Raw genomic sequence first — 22,295 nt, forward strand, 5'->3', positions numbered from 1 at the left:
CTCACAAAACAAACGAGGGTTGCTGGGGGGGAGGTGTGTTGGGAGAAAGGTGGTGGGGTTATGGACATTGGGGAGGGTATGTGCTATGGTGAGTGCTGTGAAGTGTGTAAACCTGGCGATTCACAGACCTGTACCCCTGGGGATAAAAATATTTGTTTATAAAAAAAATTAAAAATTAAAAAAAAATAAAATTAAAAAAAAGAATAACAGCAATGCAAAATATTGAAAAATTAAAAAAAATAAAACTATAGCTTTAGACTTCTTTTTCTGACAAAAAATATTATACGTGGCTGATTCATCATTTTTCTAAATTCGTATGTTCATTTTCCCCATTTCTGTTTAAATAACAGTATTTTATATTAGGTAGACAATGCTAGTATACTGTCAAAATTCTAGCCAAAACTGAAATTTCTTAAATTATTTCTGTCACTACTTGGATTTGACATACTCTAAAAAGAAAGACACATCTAGATTCTCACATGAAATATAATTTCTTTTCAGCTCTGTTAATGATTTCTAATTATGTAGTTTTGTTCTACCCATTCAACATTGCTGCTCTGTTTCCATTGATAGAACACTATTTATACTGTTTCTCCTTTGGCTTCTATATGATTTGAAACTTATGGAGGCGGTCTTCCTTTTATGTATTTGATAATTAGTATATCTTCTATTAATGACTGGACATATGCTAAGTAAGATACAATCCTCTTTCAGCTACAACCAATATAAAAAAACTGAGGCAACCATAAGAATTTTAACATTTATAGTCTCGTTGTAGCCCTGCATCAGTGCTGCTGAATCTACGTGTTGAAAATAAAAAGGTAGTTTTTAACACAGCAGGCTGATGATGCTGACAAGCCAATGTTATCCATCTATCTAGAACTCCTGACAAGAGGTTGTTATTCATGATTGCTTAATTTAAGCACTATTAGAATTAACAGTCTTTTTATCATCCAAATAGCAAAAATTAGAGCAACTCCATTTAAAACTGAGTTCTATTCTGAGAAAGATACACACAGCACTCAAATCAAGATATAATCCAACATACATAATCAACTATCTCCCCAAAATCTGAAAAAATTAGGTCACCGCAGAATAAATTATGGACCAAGCACCTCGGCAATTTTAAGAATTTCTCCCTTCCACATCTTTCTACTCAAGTCTGGTATAAATGGTTCAATGAAGATGAACTTTGGATTCTCCAACTCTTTTAAAGCAATTAATCTTAGACCCTTTGACTTTACCATAGATCTTGATCACTTTTTATCCTACAGCCTACAGAGTCCCTAACATTCTGTCCTTTGCACCCAGTTTTCAGCCCAATAATCACTTCTGGAATTTTGTAACAGGACTTGGCTTTCCTGTTTATCACTTTTGTACTAACCTAAACACAAATGCTTCTCCCTCTCTTGACTCTTTTTATTCCAGTTTACTCTGGGAACAGTGTGTCTGGCCACAATGCAGCGTAATCACGCCCTCCCCCAGCAACCTGACTGGCTTGTGAATCTCCACCTTAAAATAATTCATACCCCTTTTTCTACCCTATTTTTTCCTTAGGATTCTCATTCTTGTTGCTTTTTCTTCTAGCAAAAAAGAAAACTATTAAGGAGCAGTAACATTTCAGTTTGTCTGAAATACATCTAGGAAAAGAGAGAAAGAAAGTAGCTGAGTAGCTTATATACGTACCTTCTATTATAACATGAATTACCCTTACTCATTCTCTGACCAACTGATCAACAGGGTAGGATTAAGAATCCAGTGAGGTAGACCCTTTTTTCTAAAGTTGGTGCTTATTTTCTTTAAAAAAGTATTAAAACAAACAAAAAACCCAGAAAACTCCTTAGTCAATTTTTTGATTATGCTAGTAAACCAATTCATTTTAAAAACTGATAAAGGCTATCAAGTATTTATCCTGTCTTTCTACATGACCATACCTTAACATAATCAAATAGTTCAAACAGAAAAGTTGCTTTTTATAGAAGCAGGATACCTTCTAAATAAGTATCAAATAATGCAATTAAAATATCATCATTTTGGAACCATTAAGAAATAAAGCTAAACAATGATCAAAATAGGTACCAACATCACAGAGGAGTCAAATATTCATGTCTTCTCATGGGAGTACACAATATTACTAAAGAAGTATTTTTATTTATGAAAGAATCAGAGTTCTTTTAGCCTCCAGATCTATGCACCATGTCTTAAGAACCCATAGGGGTTGGAGGACAGATTAAATGACGCCATGGTATTTAGGAATGATTTCAGTTCTTAATAAATAAAATAATTTTGAAACTCAAATACTCATACCATAAAATACATCTTGTTGTTCGTTAAAAATATAATTAATACTGATACTGAGAACATTAAAAAAAAAAAGCAGTAAGGATGTTCATCTCCCAGCCTAGAGATAATAAGAGGGTCTAGGATTACTTTCCACCATAAACAATTGCAAAACTGAGTAAGGTTCATATATAATTGTCATACATTAGGAAAAAGAGAACACTGGGTTGTAATCCCTGAAAGAAAGCAAACAAATTAATAGAGACCTATTTATGATATTTTTCTAACCTGGTATTTTATATTTAGAAACAATATTTTGAGGAATCAAAACCTAGGATACCCTGCAGCTGTAGAACACAAAAATACAACCATTTTTAAAGTACAGGTACTAAACAACAAGAAAAATGACTCGGAAGGAAAGTAATACATCAGTAGATAAGTCAACAGAATTTTTAAAAATATAATTACCATTATCATTATATTAGAGAAAATTAGGTTCACCCTAATGTTGCAGAACATCCAAATTTACAGTGGCTCAAACACACAATTTTTTTTTATTTCTTTCACTCTGGAAAAGCCCAGATTTAGTAGAACAGTTCAATGAAGTAATCAGGAACCCAACCTTCCATATTTTGACCTCACCGTTACTTTACATGGTCTTTATCTGTATATTTTTTATTATTGCTGGATCTCCTGCCATTATGTCAAGATTCCAGCCAGTGGAAGAAGGAAAAATGGAAGGTATATTCCCTTGAACATAAGCTATTCCTACAATTACATTTATATCCCTTTGGTCAGATACTGGCAAAGCAGCCAACCTATTATAAAGGAGGCTAAAATAGAGTCTACATTCTGGGTGACTGAATATATTTTTAGCTGTCCAAGCTTAAAAAAAAATCAATGATTCTTTTATACTACCAGATAGAAGAAACTCTCAATCTTTGTCACAATTATGGAATTATTAATCTGCTATACTGTAAACTAAAAGAGAAAGACTGAAACTAAGAAACAGCAATCCATATTTCAAAGAACGACAACAATGAAAAAGTGAGACAACTAAAGAAAAGGTTTGGGGGAAGGCAATAGTGAATAATAGGAAGTTAGTGGCCCAAGAGCTAACTCTCCACCTGCTGAAACCCTCAAGGACCTATTTTGATATTTCACTGGACTAGATTTGTTCTTACAAATAAAAGAAGCAGAAATGAAAAGGAGAGAACACCTTAAACTACCCTTGACAGATATTTCTTTTACATTAATTAGAACAGAATAAGGGTAAGTGGAAACCCACCACTTTATGCTTGAAGTATAAGATGGATAATGAAGATGTGGCATATATGTACAATGGAATACTATGCAGCTATCAAAAGAAATGAAATCTTGCCATTTGCAACAACATGGATGGAACCTAGAGGGTATTATGCTGAGCAAAATAAGTCAATTAGAGAAAGACAATTTTATGATCTCTCTGATATGAGGAATATGAAAGGCAGGGTAGGGGGTTTTGGGAGATAGGGAAGGAAAAAATGAAACAAGATGGGATCAGAGGGAGATAAACCATAGGAGACTCTTAATCTCACAAAACAAACTGAGGGTTGCTGGGGGTTGTGGGATTAGGGATAGAGTGGTTGGATTATGGACACTGGGGAGGGCATGTGCTATGCTGAGTGCTATGAAATATATAAGTCTGACAATTCACAGACCTGTACCCCCCTGGGGCAAATAATACATTATATGTTAATAAAAATAGTTTAAAAAAGAAATGTGAGGGGCACCTGGGTGGCTCGGTGGGTTAAGCCTCTGCCTTCGGCTCAGGTCATGATCTCGGGGTTCTGGGATCGAGTCCCAAGTCGGGCTCTCTGCTCAGTGGAGAGCCTGCTTCCTCCTCTCTCTCTCTCTCTCTCTCTCTCTCTCTGCCTGCCTTTCTGCCTACTTGTGATCTCTCTCTGTCAAACAAATAAATAAAATCTTAAAAAAAAAAAAAAGAAATGTGAGATGGACTTCCACAGCATTTGATTTGCAAGGGTAACTGCTGTACATCTTTTCTTATGGAATTAAGACAGTCTATGTAGAGCATCCATCTACTACCCTAGTTTTACAGGTGGCAATCTTGAGGAAATGAAGTGACTTACCCTGGGCCACAGAGCTAAAACATTTTAATACTAGGACAATTGACCTTGAAAAGCATGGGTTTGAACTGTGAGGGTCTACTTACACACTGATTTTTTTCAATAACTATAGTACCAGTACTGTAAAAGTACTTCCTCTTCCCTACAATTTTCTGAACATTTTCTTTTCTCTAGTTTACTTTATTCTAGGGATACAGTATAAAATACACAAACATAAAAATATGTGTTGACTGTTTATGATATTAGTAAGGCTTCCGGTCAACAAGATACTAGTAGGTAAGTTTCTGGGGAATCAGTTTTAGACATGGGGTTTGAATGTGTAGGGGTTAACCCCCACCCCATGTTATTCAAGAACCAACTTTACTAGATATAGAAGCATTCTTATTTATTTATATGGATCTTAAACCTAGTTAAATAGTGTCTTGGCAGCAGCTAGTTATTCATTAAATTTTAGCTTGCTCAATCTTGGAAAAGTCTCAGTACATCAAATTAGAATTCTCATTTTCAGACCTATGTAACACTGAGTCAAAAAGCCCGTTTAACTTAGATTCATTTTGTATTTCCTTAATTCTACATTTTTATGAGGATTCATTTAATCCACGACTTGATCTACCTTTATGCTCACACGAATTCAACTTTTTGTTTATCTTCTATTATTAATAATAGTCTTGGCTATTAAGAAAGCCTGCCTTTTTTTTCTACACAGAATGTTCTGAATGTAGCCTCATACTCAATTCCACCCTGCACTACTAAATAACCCTGGGGCACAAAAATCTCAGACTAGTCTATTTTAATAGCCTGGATATTCTGCTAGATGCTGGAGAATAAATAAGAAGCCAAACTACACCTGGAAAGTGTCAGCCCTGACACTGAGGAGACAGATACTAAACCAGCACAGTAATGGTCCTATGATTTTAAAACTTATTTGAGGGAAATAAAAGTCTAGTGAAAGCACACAATAAAGACTTTCAACAAATGTTTATTGAATAAATGTGGAGGCACAGATCATATATGGTGACCGTGAGGACTGGTAGAAAGAGATGGTCACGTTAAGTTGTACCCCATTGTCAAGGATCTTAAATAGCAGGCTAGGTGCTTACACTTTGCATAACAAAATGTGTAAGTAAAGAGAGCCATTAAAGATTGTAAAGTAGAGGAACTACCTAATCCTATCTACATTTTGGGAAGAAGACTATGATAACAGTGAGATGGCGACATGCTTAGCTACAACTAGAATCAGGAAGATAGGTTTGCCAGTGATTGCCAAGAGTTCAGGTAAGAGGTATTGGAGGGCCTCAATTTAATAGTGAGACGAGGGGCAGGAATGAATTTGAAAGACATTTCATGGATACTTATAACATACTAGTGACTAATACTCTACTAAAATGTCAGGGATAAGAGAGAGATTATAGTTAACCAAATGTTTCTTGGTTGGATGACTAAGGCTATGGCATCAAATAAGGGAGAACAAAGAGAGGTACTATAAAAAGATCAAAGAAAGAAAAAAGTAGCTTCTGGTATAGAAGACCTAATCTGAAACACACAGGTTGGCCTGAGTGTTACTTAAAGTCCATCTGATGCCCACAGCTAAACTATGATCTGCTCATGGACACTAAGGATCTCACCAAATATCAACATCGAACAAGGCAACCCTGAGACTATGACTAAGATAAAAAAAAAAAAAAAAAACACTGTGAAACCCACAAAATACCAAATACAAAATAGTTCACAAAATACAAAATAGTTCCCTCCATCAGCTACTACTTATTTACAAATTCCAGTTTATCCTCACTCTAATTGGCCTTCCTCTACATAATTCAAATTTACTGAGCTACCCAATCAGATATTTCCCTGCTTTCTGAAGGTACCCAATCTATAGCTCTGTCCTTGCTTCCTCAGATCCTCTCCAAAATTACTAAAACTAAACCCAAGTGCAGTAAGTTACTTCTAACATCCTCTTAGTGAGACATACTGCATTTCACTATGTTGCACGTTGTCCCTCACTGAAACCAGTGATAGGCCCAAATTTTTAAACAATTAAGTGTACTTCAGTGGTCTTTGACTTGAGATCCCTGACACAGCGATGGGCCAAATACTGAACAATAGAGAGAAAATTCTAGGGACATAAGAGAGTGTTGGAAATTCAGTTTTGCAGTTCACATAAAAGGAAGGAGCCAATATACATAGATGTATACTGGGGAGTTACCAACTTTTTTGCCAATATTTCCAAACTAGTATATACAGTTTCACTAGATTTAATAAAAGTAACATGATATGACTTGTGCTCCAAAGAGGTTGGGGAAAACTAGTTTAAACATGATTGCAAGGGTCTTTTAATTTAGAATTATCACAGGATTTACTTCATATTATAAATGTTACTTTACATTGTGAATCATACAAAATTTCTATTGTATTTCATTATAGAACCATTTTTCTAGCCAGACCAATCACTGTAAAGTTTTAAACAGAATATAATTTGGAAAATGTTTCAAAAGAAAGTTCAAAAGCAAAACTGAATTATTGGGACTTCATCAAGATAAAAAGCTACTGAACAGCAAAGGAAACATTCAATAAAACTAAAAGACTACCTATGAAGTGGGAGACAATATTTGCAAATGATATATCAGACAAAGGGCTAGAATCCAAGATCTATAAAGAACTTATTAAACTCAACCCTCAAAAAACAAATAATCCAGTCAAGGAATGGCCAGAAGACATGAACAGACATTTCTCTAAAGAAGACATACAAATGGCTAACTGACACATAAAAAGATGCTCAACATCACTTGTCGTCAGGGAAATACAAATCAAAACCATGCTGAGATACCAACTTATATCAGACAAAATGACTAAAATTAACAAGACAGGAAATAAGACATGTTGGTAAGGATGAAGAGAAAGGGGAACCCTCTTACACTGTTGGTAGGAATGCAAGCTAGTACAGCCACAATGGGAAAGAGTATGGTGGATCCTCAAGAAGTTAAAAATAGAGCTATCCTACAACCCAGCAATTATATTACTAGGTATTTACCCCAAAGATACAGATGTAGCAAAACAAAGGGGCATCTGCACCCCAGTGTTCATAGCAGCAATGTCTACAATAGCCAACTATAGAAAAAGCTGAGATGTCCTTCGACAGATGAAAGGATAAAGAAGATGTGGTGTATATATACAATGGAATATTACTCAGTCATCAGAAAGTTTGAATACTTACCATTTACATCCAGGTAGATGGAACTGGAGGGTATTATGTTAATGGAAATAAGTCAGTTGGTGAAAGACAATTATCATATGGTTTCACTCACAGGTGGAACATAAGAAACAGTGCAGAAGACCATAAGGGAAGGGGCAGAAAACTGGATGAGAAGAAATCAGAGAGGGAGACAAACCATGAGACTCTTAACTATGGGAAACAAATTGAGGGTTGAAGGGAAAGTGAGTAGGGAATGGGGTAACTGGGTGATGGCCATTAAGGGGGGCATAGGATGTGATGACCACTGGGTGTTATACACAACTGATGAATTGTTGAACACTGTATCTGAAACTAATGATGTACTATGTGTTGGCTAATTGAATTAAAAAAAAAAAGAAAGTTGAAATATTAAGGGTAGATGAGCTACCTCAATAAGTAAAAATACACCAAAAGGAAAGAAAAAAAAACTAAGAATATCTTAATATCTTAATCTTCTGTAAAACACAGCCATTGTTAACAGTTAATTAAAATAAAGTTATCATTAAGCAAACTATATTAGAAACAAAGGTAACAGATACTCAAAATAAAAAATACATACCCTTCCTAATTTTTTTTTTAACCATACCACACTATCATCTATGCTTCTGAGATCATGACTGTCTGATCTTTATGGCAGATTCCATAAAACAGTGTGCTACTGCATATCTTTTCTGATTCCCCCCACTCAGTGATCTCTCCTTAGTGGCTTGAAGTAGGTAACAGTAGAGTAACACTGCAAATATCACATATCAGGGCTTGACTGTTCTATTGACTGACTCTAACTTTATGACAATGAAGGAAAAAAAATGCAGATTAGAAGTTTGCTGTGTCTACAACCGTTCATTGTGGATAGCACAATGTTCTTCTGGTATTCAATAACCATATCTGATTCCGCAATGAAGTGCTCTTGTCATTTCTGAGCAAATGAAGTTCCAGCATTTGTCTTTGTGGTTTTCACTTTCATCTAATCATTAATGTAAATTAAAATACCAATCAATATTCATGTCAAAATTTTACACATTCATCAACTGAAACCATACTTTTTAATTATGTTAATGTATTACAAAGGGAAAACTTATTACTAGAATATTGGTCTGTCACGACATCCAATGGTAACATTACTATTTGTATTTTCAAGCCTGGACCTCTGCATATTTGTCAAAAACATCATAAAAAATTTACCTTCATATATTCTTGTTCACTAGATAACATAGCCAGATTTGTCAACTTCTCTTCACTTCTGGCTCAAGTGAAGAGCTTCACTTCAAGCTCACTTCTGGCTTCACTTCTGTTACCTTTGTTTTTGCCTCTAAATAATTTTATCATCTTTCTTACATATGAAGCAACATACATGCTACCACTGGAAAAAAACCTTAAACCTTAGAAAATATATGGCAGTGATTCCCGTTCACAATAATTTTTAGAAACTGTAATACTATCCATGTCCTTTTTTCTCCAAGATGTATGCCAATGGTTTCATTGGCAAAAATATTTTCACTAGAATATTTTCACGTTTCAATTAATCATTTCTCTAATACTGGTTATGACTACACATTTTTTTCTTCTGCAAAAATCAGAGAAAATGGGGGAATGTGGGTGGCAGAGTCAGTTAAGCATCAGACTCTTGGTTTCAGCTCAGGTTGTGATCTCAGTGTCCTGAGATCAAGACCCTCTTCAGGCTCTGTGCTCAGTTTAGAGTCTGCTTGGGATTCTTCTACCCTCTCCCACTACCCCTCCCACCTTTCTCTTTCTGTCTCTCAAATAAATAAATATTTTTAAAGTTCAGAGAAAATGGCTGAATGATAAACAATTGGGCATTATTTAAATCATTGCTTTAGATCAAGCATCGATTCTTTTTTTTTTTTTTAAAGATTTTATTTATTTATTTGACAGAGAGAAATCACAAGTAGATGGAGAGGCAGGCAGAGAGAGAGAAGGAAGCAGGCTCCCTGCTGAGCAGAGAGCCCGATGCGGGACTCGATCCCAGGACCCTGAGATCATGACCTGAGCCGAAGGCAGTGGCTTAACCCACTGAGCCACCCAGGCGCCCCCTCAAGCATCGATTCTTATTGAAAACCACAAAGGCAATCATCTATAGTTACTATAGTGTTGTTTTTGGGGGGAGGTGTAGTGGCAATGTAATACTGGCATCTTGTTGTTGTTTCTTTTGGCATTTTTCTTTGAAACTTTTTTTTTCTATGTGAATGTCCATTTTCTTGTTTTTTTTTTTCATTGTTGATGTTACATAGTATCTTTTCCACATTTCCTACGTGCCTCCCTTCAAGAAATGATTTTAAAGCTTAGAGTTTCACTGTACAATGTTCAAGGATGATTCCAGCTGTCTGCAAATTTTTTATCTGATGAACTTCATCAAAAACTTCACACCAGAAAAAAAAGAGAACTACAAAGATCACATACAGCCATCATTATTTATTTTGAATAGCTGTAAATGCAGGAATATGAACTTTCATAGAGCAGCAAATCAACTCGGTTGAAAAGTGAGCTCCATGGATTCCAAACAATCACAAACTTACCACTGAAGAGGGGTCTCTGAGTCTATGTGTATCACAGGCCAATTATGTAATGAGCAGACCTCCAATTTACCTCCATATAAAATGCAATGTTTATTAATGTTAATAATGCTAATTTTGGAGCTTATGTCTATATCTTTATGACTCAGTAGTAAAACTTAGGTAATTATTTGGAACTTAAGTGGACAAAATATTCATTTGGTGAGGAGAATTTTATCACCTTTTTTTTTTTTTAGAATTTCTAATGCATGGTGATAATGGAAGCAGGTTAACTTTTAGTCAGGACTGCAATTGATTTTAAATTCTCTCCAGAAAAATCCCTGCCCCCTCCCTCATTTCTTGCATCCAGAGGTGGCCTCTCCCATAACCTGGCCTTTGCTTGGTACTTCCTGTGCTCTCAGGCAGTTGTTACAGACGTGAGCCTAGAGCAGTTCTCAACCCCAGCACTATCAGCATTTGGGCTGGATAATATCTGTTGAGTCAACAGTGTCCATACAGCTAAGGTGAGGTATGAAAAAGTCTGGTAGGAAGCAACACTACAGAGTAAACATATCCGGTAAGGCTTCTAGATCAGACAAACAGAAATGTGAGGAGCCAAAGGAGGAAGGGGGTCACTGGCTCAGCCAACACATTCAGGTGAGTCAATCCTGGCAACAGAAAGGGGTGATATCTCATACCCTGAACACTCTAAGGTATAGCTGAGTACCTGGGAGGTTACTGATGACCTTGACAAAGATAGTTTCAGTGGAGGGGTAACAGGAATTCAAAGAGCAGAGCCTTGAGGAATAGGTGAAAAGTGAAGAAGCAGAGATAGCACTTTCAAAATCTCAACTATGAGTTGAGGAAAGTAACAGAGCTTCCTTCTCTAACCCTAATCCTTACCAGTAAAACAGCACTGATTTCCTTAAAAGAGAAGCTAAACGAGTAGCCAAATCTAATTTCCCACTCTATATACCTCATCTCTCTCGGCCCCAATGGACACGAGACCCAAAACATTTGCTACAAATCCCTTGCTCCTTGATGGTCATGATCATATTAAATATATATTCTCTGAACAGGCTTTTACATCATTCACTTGATCCTGTCCCAAGTTTCCACCTTATTGTTTAAATATAACTGCTGTAAAATTTCCTTTAAAGGAATAAATCCTCAGATGTTTTGAGACCCACTTCTTCCAATCTATTAAGTTCCAGAATGTTAGATTTTTGCCTTAAAAGATTTTGCTTCACTTTTTAAAAATTTTAGTAACTTAAGGGAACTATCATTTTTGGGGTGTATCAGAGGGAAATAATTTTATGAAACTTAAAAGCTTTGGGATGCCTGGGTGACTCCATCAATTAAGCATCTGCCTTTGGTTCAGGTCATTATCCCAGGGTCCTAGGATGGAGTCCCACATCAGGTTCCCTGCTCAGTAGGGAGCCTTCTTCTCCCTCTGCCTGTGGTTCCCTCTGCTTGTATACACATTCTCTTTCTCTCTCTGTCTGACGAATAAATAAAACCTTAAAAAAATAGACATTTAAAGGCTTTTAACTTCCACATCTAACAATGTTTTTAAAAACTTCAAGAATGTGTGAAAAATCCTTTATATTACTTTATGAAATAAAATGTCTTTTATTATCTTGCTGTTACATGACAAATTTCCTTTGCTGAGAATTTTCTCCCGATCCTCTATTGCTTTTTTTAAGCATCAGCCTTCTTTCAAAAAAGGAACACAAAACTTAGCTCCTCTGGGAAGTCTTCTCATTGATTCGTTCTCTTCCTTCCCTATGATATTCTTTCCACAGCACTTAATACAGCTGTCCTTGGTGTTAGAATTATTAAAGTCATTACTCTGTAAATCCATGGTGAATATGGACAGGACAACATCTTAATCATTTATCTCCTACTGAAACCACTATAATGCTTTGCAAAGTAATGTTCAAAAATGTTGATTAAAATGAATCAAAGCCATATATTGAAAATTAATATACTGTGTTTTAATAACATTTTCTGGACTTAAATTAGTATAGGCTTTGTTGCATAATCTTGAGCTTATCTTTGGTTAACTGGAGAATAACTAAAAGAAACAAATCTTATATAAGAAGGGATATATATTTTATAAAGTGCATTCATTCATTAGTTACTGATCAATAAATAATTAGGTGAATGGGAAAGAATAGCACAGTAATCATAAATTATTAATGTAATTTATACTTTCATATCATGAAGTTGTTATAAAACTGCCACCAGTGATTTTATGTCAAGAGACTTGGATTGCCCTCTTGTTACCTCTATGACCTCAGGCATATTTGTTATTCCTAAGATATGACTCCCTCTTATGTACTATGCCTATCTCACAAAGTTACTGTTAAGATCAAATGAGGTAATGGAAAATAATAGCAGTTTAAATTATTGAGAGGTAAATATTCATTAAGAACCTACACTGTGTTTTTATTTAATCATCACAACAATCCTATGAGGTTGATTATCATTCCCATTTTTATAAAGAAAACTTGTCACAGAGAGCTTACATAATTTGCCCAAGGGCACATAGTTATTAAGAGGTAAATTAAAATTTATCAGATAGTCTGACTCCAGAGCCAAGCCTCTTAGCCAAAATACTACATTGCTAACTGTCAGCTCCATTCCTTCAGATTTTGTAAAACTTGGCTATATGATATTAACTATCTTTTTCAAATTTTAAATTTCCAAAATTCCTAGAATGGAAATTTTTCTTTAGCTTTCTTAAAGATATAATAGCAAATCTAACCAAAACTCTCTACAAATATTCAAATAAAATTTAGGCAAAAAATAACCTGTCAGAGGACTAATTTAGAAAACATCTTAGCCTAGTGACTTGCCTATAACAGTCTTCTACACAGTAACTAGTTACATTCTTCAGTACGTTATATATAACTTTTTATATATATATATATATTTATATAGAGATTTATTTAAGATATAGATTCAATTCTTAAATAAATCCACTAGTAGTTCACCTAGAGGGTTGATTACTGGATAGTAATTCACTCCAAATCAAAAATTAAAAACTGAGGGGTTTGTCTTAGGCATTAAAGAAATACAAAAATCTGATAGATCCAACGATTTTCATGCTATCATAAGCCATTTACTTAGACTGCTTTCTTGAACCTTCCAAATTTCAACTGTAATGTGAAATTTGGAGAACAACACTGCCATCCAGGGATAGAGAACTAAAGGTGCAGAGCTGGAAAACGAAGCACCTAACACGGTGGTTCTCCGTACTGAAACACTCAGCTATATAGCTATCTGTTGTGAGGGAATTACTAACTGTTCAAGTACAAGAGATTACGAATGACACCACGGGCTTAAAAAAATGACAAGACTCCCCAAAGCTTCTCTTTCACCGACTCATTCAGTTAATAGAAAGGTGTAGAACTATAATCACTTTGTTAATACCAGCTAATAACTTGCCTTTTAAAAGCACTTTACTGAGGTAAGAATGATATACAAAAAGCTATACACAATTAATATGCTCAACCTAATAACTTTGGAGGGAACTATATATCAGGAAACCATAACCACAATCTAGGCCATTAGTATATCCATCACCTCCCAATTTTTTCCTGCTCTTTCCCATTGCATACTGCTTTTTTTTTTTCTCTCTCTCTCTTGAGGATAAAAACACTCAACATAAGGGGCTCCAAGGTGGCTCAGTCGTTAAGCATCTGCCTTTGGCTCAGGTCATGAACCCAGGGTCGTGGGATCTAGCCTCGTGTCGGGCTCCCTGCTCCATGGGAAGTCAGCTTCTCTCTCTCTCACTCCTCCTGCTTGTGTTCCCTCTCTATCTCTCTCTCTGTTAAATAAATAAAGAAAATCTTAGAAAAAAACCACACTCAACATAAGAGCTATCCTCTTGGCAAATTTTTAAGTACATAATATTGTTAACTATAAGCACTATGCTGTGCAGTAGATCTCCAGGACTTACTCAACCAAATAGCTGAAACTCCTTACCCTTTGACTAATACCTCCCCATTTTTCCCTCAATGGCAACCACCATTCTGCTCCTTCCTTCTCTGAATTTGACTGCCTTAGATTCATGTAAGTGTTTAAGGTAGTATTTGTCCTTCTGTATCTCATTATTTCCCTTAGTGTAAGGTCTTAATATCAATTAATATCTTCATATCTAACAATAGAAATGGCAGTCATCAGGAATGTTAGATAAAGAACAGATTATTTTTGAGATAATTTTCTTTTCTCAAAGAAAGTGTCCTGAATTGTGGGTCCTCCCCTCAATTCATATACTGAAGCTAAAATCCCCAATGTGATGGTATTTGGAGATAAAGTCTTGGAAAGTTAATTAAGATGAAATGAAGTAATAAAGGTAGAGCCTGAATCCAAAAGGATCATTATTTTTAAATGAAAATCAATGGACATCAGAGAGAGAGAGAGAAACCAGAGAATTCTCTCTTTAGGTGTGTACACTGTAAAGGCCATCTGAGGACACAAGAAGAAGGCTGTGTCTGCACGTCAGGATGAGAACTTTCACCAGAAGCAAACATGATGGTACCTTGAACTCAGACTTCCACACTTCAGAACTGTATGAAAAAAATTTCTGTTGTTTGGGCCACCCAGTATGTGATATTTTGTTTTGGCAGCCTGAGTAGCCAAATAGAGTGAGATCTGACAAACTCTTGAGAAACCTGAAACGGGAAAACTGGACTCCCATTCAACATGCCGGATCCTTACTTTCACTAAAAGAACACTGTAATAAGGAGGAAAGAGGTGTTACTCTTAATAATAATAAACTTGTTGTTTCATATATCTGACACCATTTAACTGATCCAGGTTAACCCTTAAGAAGGAAAAGGTAAAGGTGGTTTGATGCGTTGCTTTCGAGAGAAACCTATAGTTTCTTTTTTTTTTTTTTTAAAGATTTTATGTATTTATTTAATTATTTATTTGACGACACAAATCACAAGTAGGTAGAAAGGCAGGCAGAGAGAGGGGGAAGCAGGCTCCATCCCAGGAACCTGAGATCATGACCTGAGCTGAAGGCAGAGGCTTTAACCCACTGAGCCACCCAGGTGCCCCCTATAGTTTCTTTAATACAAAAACATTGTTATTACTAGAGGAAATGTGAATAGCTTAATAAGAGCAGGTTAATAGAATCGTCTTTGCAAAGAATCAAGATAACAAGATATCAGGGACAACGGAAAATTACTCTTCACTTTTAAAATAAGCATCTAAGTTTGCCAAGAGCTTATATTATAAAAGAACAGTCTATACAGAAAAAAAAACCTTAAAGTTAAGCTATTTTAAATAATATAAAAATGATCTGCTGATGAGAAATTAACTTCTCTTTGGAGCTACAGAAAGGATTCTTTAAAAGGATAGTTGGAACTTAACCTAATCTTAAAAAGTAGCCATTGAGAAAGCAGAGCTGGCAGTGGGAAAGGCCAAGGAGAGAGCCTGGGCTAAGAAAAGATAGAAAACAAACACTGACCTGAGAAGACTGTGCTGGCTGGAGAAGTGAGGTATTGGATAAGAGGGTTGGTACACAGAAAACACTACAGAGCCTTTAAGAGTCACAGACAAATATCACATTAAGAACACATTTACTGAAGTTGTCATGGAATCATAACAACAACTTTCTCCCCAGTATGAGGACACATTTTCCATAAAGCTCTACACTTATCTTTAAGGTACCCTTTCCCATGTATTTATGAATGGAGTGTCTACCACCTACCTGAGTTGAAGAAGCCATTACAGTCCAGAAGCTCAGCTTTAAGAAGGAGAGGTAAATGAATAAGAAGACAATTACAATGTGGTGTATGGCTTGTTAGTGGCAAAACTACTTTTGTGCAACATTCTTCAAATAAGAAGTCAACTATCAAGGCATTTGTGCCCAAATCACACATTAAACTAAAAGAATCCCAACCCAAATGCAAGTATGATTTAAAGTAATTTGACTACAGAATCATGACTTATGAAAATGGATTCTGGGTATGATGGATAGAGGCTCATAATGAGGCCTAGCTTAAATGTTCTTTCATCGGTCCTGAAATTATTCATTTTATCTGTGAATCTGAGTTTTGTATGTGAAGTCCAGAGAGACAATGAAAGTTATTTCAAGGGTTCAGTCTCGGGTCATCTTTGGCCCTGCCTCCTACATCCTTCACTTGAGTACTCCGCCTTCTTATTTTCTTGTCTTTGCCCAGCAACTGCTGACATCTTGCTCCAAAACACGCATCCACACTGAGTCCTGGGGTGCAGGTCCCCGGTACCTGTAAGGGTCTGCAGTAGACCCACCCATATCCCTGTACTTGAGAGAACACATTAAATACCAAACAAAAACACATGGCATGTCAAGGGACACCATAGAAGAAACAAAACAAAACAAAACAAAAAACTCTTTCCTACTTTTCTAGTGAGGGGTCTTGCAATTCCACTTTGCACTGGGCTCTGCAGATTTGTGACACCAATCCCGCAGTCCTGTGGCAGTGGCTGGCCTCAGCTGGACAATTACTGGTGAGACACCTGGCTCCTGGCAAGTCAGTTTCCCCATCTGTAAAATAAGAATAGTTCCTATGGCCTTACATTTCTGTGAATATTTTGGAGATAATTCATGCAGAGCTTCTGCCCCAGACTTTGATCCATTTTAACGATCAACACTACTGGTGTTAACTATTAATTAAAGGATTACCTAATGCAGATTTACTCCCGAATGTCTCCTCTCTCTACAGGCTAATACTTCAAAACAGCTATTCCCATAGGCAGTTGCAAATGTGCTTTAAACGTTTTTGCTTTAAAGGTTCTACTTTTTCATCTTGGTTTTCCCTTATTTTTTAAAGATTTTATTTATTTCTTTGACAGGGATCACAAGTAGAGAGGGAAGCAGGCTCCCTGACCAGCAGAGAGCCTGACACTGGGCCGGATCCCAGGACTCTGAGATCATGACCTGAGCCAAAGACAGAGGCTTACCAAGACAGAGGCTTACTCCCACTGAGCCACCCACGAGCCCCCTTGGTTTTTCTTTAAATTTAAACATTGATTACCTAAATTTAAACCTTATTACATTGTGCAGAAAAAAATATGTTCATGCTTCAGCTACAACGGGAGCCTAGAGAGAAAAAGCTGTATCCAACAAGGACTGCTTGTTAAAAGCACAGGAATCTTCACAAACGCTAGATTAAAAATTCAGAGCAAAATTTGGTCACTCAACTCTACTTTCCTAAAACGGCTTTCACCTCCCCAGTGGCACACAAAAACATGGTCCTTACAGAGCCGGGCTACGCCTACAAACGAATATAATAAAATCCGCATCTTAAAGAACTTCTAAACTTGGCAAGGGCTACACAGCGCCCTCCAGGCCACCTGCCTGCACCTGGTTTTCGCAAGAACACGCGGTTCCAGCCCGTAACACTCCCCTTCGGAAGTTCTTCTGTTCTTGATCTCCTTATTATTGCTCAAGCATCGGCCCGAACGCGCCGCGGATGAGTTTTGGGCGGCAAAGGCAGCCGTAGAGGGGCGTGGTGACGGAGCCAAGATTTCCCGGTTCACGTGCCTGCTGCCGCGGGGTCTTCACAGACGCACCATGGCGCAGCCGGGGACTCTCAACCTCAATAACGAGGTAGGCGCCGAGGCCCGGGGGAACCTGTGGGGCTACCCTTCAGGACCGCCACAATGGCTTCTGTGGGTCTTTCTGACAAGCCCGTGGTGTCCTGAGGGCGAGGGTGGGGAGTGCGGCTGGGGCAGCTTCTGGGTGGGCCCGGGCGGCTTTCCCGGAACTCGGAGCCTGGCCACAGTGACTTCGCCTCACGGCTCCCAGGTGGCTGCAGCAAAACACCTGTTTCTGGTCCTCGGGCCGCGTGAATTTTTATGTGTGGGATGTTGGGAAGATCATGTAATCTTAATATTCAGTGCCCTCGTCTGTAGAACGAAGCTCCTGAGAGTAGCTTCTTTGCAAGGTTGTTGTGAGATTTAAGTTAATTGGAATATGGGAAGCGTTTGCACAGCGCCAGACCGCTAATAAACTCTTTGCGCGTTTCCTGCCTTTTGTTGGTTGCCGGAGGTGAAGCGGAAGGGTTGAGAGCTCTTTACTAAGGGTCTGCTCATCTTCAGTGCGGTCGTGTCGCTTCTAAGGACGTACGCCCGCGTTTCTTACTCCAGCTACTCTCCCATTTCTTCCTTCCATGGACGCAAAGTTTGTAGAACGAGTTGTTCATACTTTCCCCTCCCTAATGCCTCTTCTCTCCTTCTTTCTTAAATTCGGTCTGAAATCAGGTGTTTCCCCTTATCACTGCTAGCAAAGTGTCGGTGTCACTAGGGTACCATTTCTGCCTCTGTCCCCTTTCCACTTTGTGGTTCTATTTACGGAAGTCATTAGACGCCTGAAGACTTAAAGTAAGCTGAAAAAGCAAGAATCAGATGAGGACCTCGCAGCTACTGCAAAGGAAGTTCTTTATTTTCTTTATTCAGTGGCTTTTCAAGTGTTTGCCATGACCAAGACATACTGTTCATGTTGTACAGTTGTGTGTAGACCTACTTTCTGTTTCCAAGCAACCTATGCTCACTTAATTGCAGTCAGTGATTTAGTGGAGGAATAGAAAGCATTCCAGACAGGGACTGGAAGGAGGAGATGGTAAGAGGAAATCCCTTGGGTGGTATAGGGCTAGATAACTCTCCATTGATGAGAACTTCTGGGATTCAGTAGAAAATGAAACTAAATGATATTACTGCCTTAGTGCCAAGTTAATTTGTCTGAATTTCACTTGAAAGTGGAGTACAGAATATAGAGAACGGGGGAATTCTGAAGTTTTTTAACATATATGCGTAAACACGGATTAAGTGTGTGCTACTTCCAGAAAACACTTGGTGGGCTTTTTCTCATTAGTTTGCCTAGAACCTAAAATACAGCTTCTTTGGAGTGAATCCTTGGGCATTCTTTGAAATACTAGGGAGCGTTCTATTCAATTTTGAAATTGCCGTGAGAGTACTAATGAGAATCCTTTAGCTCTCTTCACTTACGGTGTTTTCTTTTTCCACTTAGCTAATTCTCAGTCCTCTTTTTAAAGCAGTTAAAATTTGATCTTTAGGAAATCCTCACAAATTCACCTCCGTCTGGGTTGCATGTCTGTTTTTTGTGCGACCACTTTCTACTCTTTTTTTTTATGTTTTTAAAGATTTTATTTATTTATTTATTTGACAGAGAAATCACAAGTAGGCAGAGAGGCAGGTGGTGGAGGGGCAGGCTCCCTGCTGAGCAGAGAGCCCAATGCAGGCCTTGATCCAAGGGCCCTAAGATCATGACCAGAGCTGAAGGCAGAGGCTTAACTCACTGAGCCACCCAGGCGCCCCACTTTCTACTCTTGAAACATTTGTCTACCTCTTTCTCTGTTTTTACATATCTGTCTACCAAAGTATGTGCTCCATGATAATGTTTTCTGGTGACTAGATGAGCTTATCAAATTAGGAAGTGTATATATCCCATTTTAAAGTAAATCTTAACATGTTCTCATATGAAGGTGGGGGGAAAGGACAGCAAAAGTGGAAATGATGGAAGGTGTTATAATGGGAGAAAAATATCTACAAAGGGAAAAACAAATACAGATTTGTCTACATAAAAACTGCGAAACGTCCCCAAATTTAAAAAAGACAGAAAAAAATGTATAGCAAATATGACAAATAAGTGCCAAATGTCATTACTGTAAAATAGTAATTAAGAGAAACTGCCTCTTAGAACGTTGGTAAAAGAAATGAACTAACTTCTCCATGGGAGAAATGTATCTGCAAAAAAGTTCACATTCACTGTTTTAATGGATCCATTACTTTCTCATTATTGTCCCATCCTAGTCCAAGCTACACTGCTCACCAGCTCTACGCTGCTAGCCTTCCAACTACTGTCTCTCCTGTCTGATGTCCACCCTGCAGCTGGAGTTCTGTCTTCAAAAGAGAAATCTAATCTCATGACTCCCTTGCTTACAGCCTTTTTGATGGTTTCCTGTTGCTTTTGGTAAAGACCAGTCTAAACAAGGCCAGTCTCGTCTCCCCCTTACCGTATTCTACTGCTTCCCACCCTCCCTCCCTGCTTTTGAGCCTCACACTGTGTGGGGTGTGTGTGTGTGTGTGTGTGTGTGTCTTTTTCTTCTGCCTTACAGATTAAATGCATTATTTACTACTTGGAAACCTTCAGCTTGGGTTTGGCAGTCTTACTGATGACTAGAGATTTGTCCTTCATTTTTTTCTTCATCCCTGTCACTTTTTTTCATTTTGTTTCGTCAGCACATTGCATTCTGTTATTATACCTCTGTTTTCTCCTTGCTGTCTTTCTCTTTCCCTCCTTCCTTCCTTCCCAGACAGTATCCTACCCTTTTCACATTTCTAACAATGGTAGTTCTCTTTGCTTTTGGTTGGGAAACGAAAGCACATTGCCCCTAAGTAGTACATTGGCCTTCTGACAGTACTGAATGTTTTAGGCCTGTTTGTTGACTTGTGGGTTTTCTGTAAACCAACTTCCTAGTTCCTAAGTGCAAATGAATTTTGAATCCTAACTGAGAGGCTCTTGATACCTATTTGTCAGTTTTGCAAAAATAAAGTTAAATGCTTGAAGAAAGGTAAGTGCTTGGGGTGAGCAGTTGTGAGAAAAATAAAATAATATTTCCATTGTTACATAAAATGAATGTACTTATTTTTCTAATATATTAAATTTAATCAAATTTTCCTACTGCCTGCACACAAATACTGGAAAAGTCAAAAAGTTGAAAAGAATTTTTTTTGGTTTTTGGCATGGAACTACATACATAAAGCATTCCCTTTTCTTTTAGAATTCCCTTATGCAGTAATGACAAACATAGTACTTCTTAAATTGGAATTTTAAAATTGGAGTTTAGCTTTCCCATGATTGGAATGTAACTGAGGAACAACTCTGCTAAGTGCAGTTTATTAGTTCAGTTCAGTTGACAGCAGTTAGCAAATAGCATATCATCATCTTATGTACCTCTGGGCTACAGCAATTGGAAACAGTTGCTAATATATTTTAGTGCATACTTTATAACTCACTATTAATTTTTCTCATAAGTGACCTTCAAAAAATTGTTATAAATCCCCATTTTGCTGCATATGAAATGTGGCAATTTTGGCACATGGGTGGCTCAGTCACTTAATGTCTGCCTTCCTCAGGTCACGATTTGGTGTCCTAGGATTGAACCCTATGTCTGGCTCCCTGCTCAGCAGAGATCCTGCTTCTCTCCCTGCTTGTGTGCTCAGGCTGTCTCTCTCTCTCTCTGTCAAATAAATAAATTTTTAAAAATATTACAGGTTTTTTTTTCAGTTAAAATCTAGTCTGAATGACTTTTTATTATGCAAGTATGAATTTTTTTTCTAAACCGAACTTCAAAATAAATTCCAAACAGGTTAGTATATCTGGTAAGAAAGAAACCTGATCACTCTGCACTTTGTTAATATATTAGGCATTTGAAAAAGTGAATGAACAAGTGAGTATTACAGTCTTTCTGGTCATTTATTTAGCAAATGCTTATTGAAAACTCATACTGTACCATCACTATGTTAGGTGTTACGATGTAATGTTGAGTAAAACCAGACACTTGACCTTCATGGAATTTACAACCTGCTGGGAAGAAGACACATCAGATTGTATTCAGATTACAAATAAAATATTTAACTTAGAATAATAGTCATGACAAGTTCTAGAAGCACTCCTAAGTACTTATAAAGGGGAGTTTTAACACTGTCTGAAGACAGAAAAGATTTCACTGAGAAATGGCATTTGATCCAAAATCAGAAGGATGAGATGAATGAGTGGTAAAGCGCATTCCTACCAGAGAGAATAGCAAGTGTAAAGACTTGGTGGTAGGTGGAAGCATGGTGGAGATAAAGGATTAAAAGTAGGCCCATGTGGCCATCCTAAGACAAACTGGAAACAAAGAGAATTAAGTAAAGGTCTGTCATCGGATCTGTGTATTAAAAAATGTATTCTAGGGCGCCTGGTGGTTCATTGACCAAAAGCGTCTGCTTTTGGCGCAGATCATAATCCTGGAGTACTGGGATTGAGTCCTGAATTGGACTCCCTGCCTACTGGGGAGTCTGCCTCTCTCTCTCCCTTTGGTGCATGTGTGCACACTAACTCTGTTTCTCTTTCTCTCCCTT

At 37.4% G+C, this 22,295-nt stretch overlaps 1 long non-coding RNA gene across 1 annotated transcript in view; it reads right to left on the reverse strand.

Annotated features, from left to right (window-relative positions):
• LOC122916336 overlaps positions 1-16,631 on the reverse strand; it is a 178,356-nt gene extending 161,725 nt beyond the window's left edge. Inside the window, exon 1 of the long non-coding RNA XR_006386165.1 lies at positions 16,551-16,631. This is a non-coding gene — a long non-coding RNA (uncharacterized LOC122916336). The remainder of the gene's footprint in view (positions 1-16,550) is intronic.
• Positions 16,632-22,295: the final 5,664 nt, after the last annotated feature.

This window comes from Neovison vison, chromosome 1, assembly GCF_020171115.1.
Source record: "Neovison vison isolate M4711 chromosome 1, ASM_NN_V1, whole genome shotgun sequence".
Taxonomy (NCBI): domain Eukaryota; kingdom Metazoa; phylum Chordata; class Mammalia; order Carnivora; family Mustelidae; genus Neogale; species Neogale vison.